At 35.7% G+C, this 6232-nt stretch overlaps 2 long non-coding RNA genes across 3 annotated transcripts; one reads left to right on the top strand and one right to left on the bottom strand.

Moving 5' to 3' along the window:
- The first annotated feature begins 365 nt into the window (after positions 1 to 365).
- On the top strand, positions 366 to 3168 carry LOC122295654. Of its 2 annotated transcripts, XR_006238201.1 has the most exons (4): positions 366 to 708; positions 1345 to 1388; positions 2717 to 2828; positions 2938 to 3168. It is a non-coding gene; the product is annotated as an uncharacterized LOC122295654 (long non-coding RNA). The 2 variants fall into 2 exon arrangements; XR_006238200.1 differs by having other exon boundaries at positions 368 to 708; positions 2717 to 3168.
- A 630-nt stretch (positions 3169 to 3798) lies between these two features.
- Positions 3799 to 5864, bottom strand: LOC122297326. Its single transcript, XR_006238719.1, has 3 exons — positions 5099 to 5864; positions 4847 to 4905; positions 3799 to 4224 (listed from the first exon to the last, which is right to left on the bottom strand). It is a non-coding gene; the product is annotated as an uncharacterized LOC122297326 (long non-coding RNA).
- Positions 5865 to 6232: the final 368 nt, after the last annotated feature.

Below are 6232 nucleotides of genomic sequence, written 5' to 3' on the forward strand. Positions count from 1 at the left end.
ATTGTTAAGTTTATAAGAGAAATTTCATAATTTATAAAATAATGTGATTTGATGTAATACATTAAAATTTGTTAAACTGAAAATAAAGTAGAAGAAACTATAATATACAACAAAAAAACTATATTAATTAATTTGTAAAATTTACTATTATGAGATCTCTACCTAAACTAAACATGTAAATTTTAGTTTTTGTTGAATTTAAAAATTAAAATAAAAAATAAAATTTATGTACATGGTATATATTTTGTGGTGGCAAATTTAATTCTGATCATGTCGTTATATATCAGTATATACATGTCGTACAAGTTGATGTAGTGCAAATTTAAGTGATTATTCATTTAATTAGAAACATATATGATTAGAAAAGGTAAAAAGAAAATGGAAGAACAATATTTCTCTTAGATTGACTCCGAGAAGAGGCCCACCAAGCTGGGTACCGAAGAAGTTTGGCCGCGTTTCTTTGAGCATACGTTTTCTTGTAGAGCTGTCAAGATTTAGAAGTCTGGGCATCGCCGTCGCCCCTCCTCTACTCTGGGCGTCGCCGTTTTACATCCAATGCCCAGCACCCCGCATCGCCCATTTGTGCCCAGCACCCGCCGTCACGCCTCCTCTGCTCTGGGTCCCACGTCGCCGTTGAACATCCTCAGCCCAGCACCCTGCGTCGTCGTCTCTTATCCTCTGCAAGACAAACAACTTTGCAAGAATTAGGTAAGTTTCCATCAGGTAATTTTCTGCATCGTCCATACTTGGTGTATTCATCCCATTCGTTGCAACTTTTTGACTTTGGAGGTAGATTGGTTGTTGTTCATAGAGCTTTTGCAAATTATGGAAAAAGGAAAAGGCCATTATCTCAAACTTAAAGATAATAAAATGTCGATTGATTTGAAAAATAATCATTGTCAAACTTGATTCCTTTGATTTGCTGATGGGATTTTTGCCTACTGTAGACTGTAGTTAAAGAGCTTCTTTATGCATTATGCGATCAAAATTGCGTTTTCGCTATGCTTTGTAATATTTCATCAAAGATGTGATTAGCAAGTGAGAATCCAGTTTTCACCCATTTCATGGCAAGGATTTCATCAATTTAAATCCTATGGATGCAAGAAATTAAACTATATCACCCAATCAATGCCCTGACAGTCCCATATTTGCGGGAATTTTGCTTTCTGATTCTCGATAAATAAATACCATAGAAAGAAAAATCACGAATCTTTTCGATTTATATTCGATTTTTGTTTTCTTACTACCATTTTAGAATCTAGGGTTGCGTCCGTTGGTTTTCTTGGAATCATGTCTAACTAGTGAGTTTTGCTTTGATTTTTGGTGATTATGGTGATGATAAAGAGCTTGATCGCTGCTTGGATCAGTCACTTCCCTGCTTGCATGGGGTAAGTCCTAGGTCTCAAGCCCTAATTGCCTATAAGCAGTTGTATTTGGATTGGATTTGATATTTGGAATTACTTTTCTTGCCTTTTTGGGTGTCCTAATTGCTACCATTTTTGTTCCCAAAAAGCAAGTAGAGTACTTCAGTTAGGGTTCTGCTATTAATGTTAAGTTTTGGCTTTTTTTTTTCAAAAACCAAAAAAGGGCCCTTTTTGGAATGACCATTGACTTGTTTGTTCCCGATCTTATATCTTTGTTTGGTCAGCACGTAGTATTTGTTTCTAGTAATAGTAATCTGATCCTTTTTTGTCCTAGTGAGTATTCAAAGTTCAAGTCACCAAGGCAATATAAAGTTTTACTTCGTCCATATATATATGCAAGTATGTCTGTATGTGAGTTGCATCTAGTCATCTCTAATTAACTTTTTATGGATGAGCATGCTTACAAAATTGGCATTGGATTACATTGCCTCCCCGTACCCTTTATGCACCTAAATATCAAGACGGTTTGAGATTAAAAACCAATACCATCTATAAAATATACAAATTTAGTTATATATATATATATATATATATAGTAAAAATACTGCTCTTGTTTGATCATTTGAAAAGACCAGCTAAGCATCATTGGCTTTGCAAGCAAAAGTTCCTAGATTCATGGAGATATAGAACATCATATGAGCTACCATGCTTGCATATCCACAATTTGAGTCTCAACAATTGTTCCAATAATTACATATCTGATTTGACCTTTGGACGAACATCACGAGCAGTGACATCGTCACTGCTTGAAGCCTTCATCGGCAAGAAGGGGCCATTTGCTTTCTGGCCATCAAATGCATACAGTTCTAGTTGTTGGTTGGGCCAGTTTGATTGCCCGGTCTACTCTGCTCTCAAACATTAGAAAGATAAGAAAACTAAATAATTGTATAGATGATAACTGTACTGCCTACCTAAAAGGAAAGTCCCATCACATAATTATTAGTTGTGTTTGGTTGATTCAAGATTTTTCATTCCTTTTCTTCTTGCTAGCATCATTACGGGTAGGAGGATAGTTGACAATTAGAAATAAATTAAATTAATAATTCCTCTTTACAATCTTGTGTATTTTCCTCCGTTTACTCTTATGTGCCAGTCTTGACAAATTTTGTTTTTTTTTTAGTGTTGTACTGTCTGCATTTTGTATTTTTTGAGTGTTGCATTTTCCTCCTTCCTTGTCTCTTGTTTGGAATTGAAGGGATTGAACTTTTGGAGTGTTGCATTTTTTGGAGTACTTTGCAGTATTTAATCATGGGAATTGTTTTAGAGCAATTAAGGATGTTAGTTATGTGCAGATTGGTGTAATGATGGCGTTCTTGTCAGTCCAAGCCACTTATATGGAGATGCCTTTGGTTCTGATTTTCCTCACGTCCCTTTTCCAAATTTTACATTATTCTATCTGCAGTGGTGAGTATTTATGGAGATGCCTTAGCTATATTAGATCTATCTTTTACAATTTGGCTAATTGTAGTTGGGTAAACTTATTATGAGCATTAACTTTGAAAATGGTTTTTAGTTGGAATGGGCAGGATAGCATTGTTAATATAGGCTACGATGAGATGCATGGTGTTTATGGTAGAGTTGTATCCAGAGGATTGTTAAAGGATTCACTGAAGATGTTACTCTTTTTGCAAAGATTTTGATTGGATTTCATAATGTTCATTCATGTTATGTATTTAGAAAACTCATGTATTTGTATAACTGGAATGATTTTAAGTTATGGGAATCTGTTCTTATATTTGCATTAGTCATTTATTTCATACCAGATGGCATTTATTTCATGAACATGTGGTTAATTTCAAAAGATGCACTCGTTGTTAATTTCAATGGAATAGCAGGGTTGAGCTTCATCCAAGACATGCAAAAACCAACTTTACAACTTTGACAAATGATAAATTTTTAATTTTTAATGTTAGGCACTTAGGCCTTGATGTTTTGGGAAATATAGATGCAGGTATTTGAAAACTTGGGTTACCAGTTACTTGCCCAAGAATATTGGTAAATTGTTTGCACCAATTTACAGCTCTCAAGCACATGGAAGAGTGCTTTGTTTAGTCCCTTTTGCCAATTGTTCATTGTTATTTTGAGTAAGATCTAACCTTGTAAGATCCAACATGTATGGCTTGGTAAGCTTGCAAATATTAAATACGCCAATAGCATCATAACTTTGATATAATTATCATGTTCAATAGACATTGTCAAATAATTTTATAATACTGATCAAACAAGATGGAACTAGAAATTGGATTCTCATTTGAGATTTTTCTCCATATAATAGAAATCAAAATTTTCTAACACACTAATCTAAAATTTATATATATATATATATATTATAAAAAGCAAAATGGGAATCGGGTCAAGTCTCTAGTTCTCATTTGACATTTTTTTTCCATAATGGGAATCAAATTTTTCTGACATATGATCTATAATTTATATCAAAACAAGAAATGAAATGAAACACAGACAATTAACGATCTCCCCAAGTCAATGGTTAACCAAAGAAACAAGAACAAGAAGGTAAGTTTAGATTTCTATTACAAAAGTAACCTTGGATTCAGATCAGATAAAAACCAAAGGCAAGAGTCATATGTTAAGCATCCTCAAGGGTATAATCCAAGGGCAGGGCATGCAATTCTTTGAGGAGTCTTCTTGTAATATATGCAATTCTCCTCCCGAGTTTTGTAGAGCTGGAAAGAACATTGCAGAAAACATGAAATTCTTTTGAGGGGTCTTCTTGTAATACATGCAATTCTTGCAGAGCTTGTGTAGCTTGTATAGCAGTCTTCTTGTAATACATGCAATTCTTGTAAAGCAGAAAGAACATAGATTAGCTTGTAGAGCAGTCTTCTTGACACTCACCACTCTATTAGTTTGCTCTCATTTTCTTGTTTGCATCAAAACCTCCATTCAATTCCTATCCCTAAGTGGAGAACAAAATAATTAGTGTCTGAAGGTGAATGAAATGAGCATGTGGCACCACTTCTAAGTCAAGGTTTTGGACTTCAAATTTGTCTTAGTTACAAGATGTGTACCATCTTCAGGAACCCTTTATCTGAGAGTGGAGATCACGGTCCGGTCATACCCTTCTATTTTAATTTCTATCCCAATAAAAATATAAGAAGGGATGACTATCATTTAATATATAAATCATAGTTGAAAGTGCTTTGAAAGTTTTGTAAAGCCCTACATAGGTGCAAAACCCATTATTCTACTACTTCATGAAACCGGATTATACATACATTATACAGAAAACCAGATACATGAAAACCCATTACGCTACTACTTGCTTTCAAATATACATATATTATACAGAAAACCAGATTCATGAAAACTAGATAAGGGCACGAAACAACGTCAGATAATCACAAGCTCTTATAAATATAATCAGAATGAAGCCAAAAATCCAATTTGAAGAAGATTCTTACCATGGCAGCAGATCTGGACGCAGGGACGTGTTCTACCTTCCAAATGCTAGTGTGCTGCCCTAAAATCACATCCAAATGAACAAAAAAAAAAAAGAAAGAAAAACAAAAATCAGACTTCGAAATGTATGCCTAAATCCTAGAATTACAGAAAAGAAATAGATGGAGTAAACACTAGAATTTCATAGAATTTGTCACAAATCCTAGAATTTCATATAATTCCTTTTGAAGAAAATTATTTACATGAATAAATACCTTACTGCGTGACCGGCAAATCTCTTCCGTAGATCCACCCTGCGATGCCCTTCCAGATCTCTATCGCAGGTCGCTGAGAGGAGATGTTACATGTTAGATTTCTGTTGTGAACAAATCCATAAATGGTGTAATGGAGCCCACCTAACTTCTCATCTACTTCACTTCTTCTCTCTCACCTTCGACCTCTCTCTTCCAGAATCCCCCAAAGTCTCCACCTTTATCTTCTCCAATCTCCTTCTCTGAGGCCATGTAACATTTCATTTTGGGGGAAAAGCAAAGGAATGGAGGGTGAGCTATAGAGATGAGGGGGAGATGAAGGTCGTTGAAGAGAAGAGGGGGGAGATGAAGGTTTCAAAGAGAAGAGGGATGAAGAGATGAAGATTTCGAAGAGAAGAGGGATGAAGGTTGCTGAAGAGTGGAGGGGAGGATTGGACTCACACCATCGCGGGACTGAGATGAAAGGTCGTGTGATTGAGATGGGAGAAATCACATCGGGGGAAAATCACAGTGTAAGCGAATGGGAGAGGGGGGGAAATCAAAATGCACGTGGGGGACTGAGAGAAATCACAGAGAAGAAGAAGAAGAAGAATGTCTCAAAATCAAAATCATATTCTACGATTGAGAAGCAGAAGACAGAATTTGGGGTTTTCAAAATCAGATTGGGGGGTTTTTTGCAATTCATAGAGAAGAAGAAGGTAACGTTGTTTTATGAGGAAACTTGAGGGATTCACATCGAAGAAGTTGAAAGGGATACAAAACGTGAGGGAATTGAGGATTTCACAGAGAAGCAATTTGGGACTTTCGTCGATGAACGCTTACGATTTTGAGAGGGGACTGAGGGCGCGGGGAGAGGGGAGACTGAGGTTAGAACCGGTTCAGTGTTTTTGTGAACCCGGTCTACACGTCATGTGTGAAATGGATTCACCTAAACGGTGACTGCTCTGAAGAATTTCTCTTCCTCCTCCATGCAACGCTGTATCCACTTCTTTAAACTTGTACAAGAAGCCCCATCATCATCCACGATCCATCTGCAATTAGTTATACTTTACATTCAAAATGACTTCTTCCATCGCATCACTGGGAGTCTTAATATTAATAATAATAATAATAATAATAATAATAATAATAATAATA

This window comes from Carya illinoinensis, chromosome 15, assembly GCF_018687715.1.
Source record: "Carya illinoinensis cultivar Pawnee chromosome 15, C.illinoinensisPawnee_v1, whole genome shotgun sequence".
NCBI lineage: Eukaryota > Viridiplantae > Streptophyta > Magnoliopsida > Fagales > Juglandaceae > Carya > Carya illinoinensis.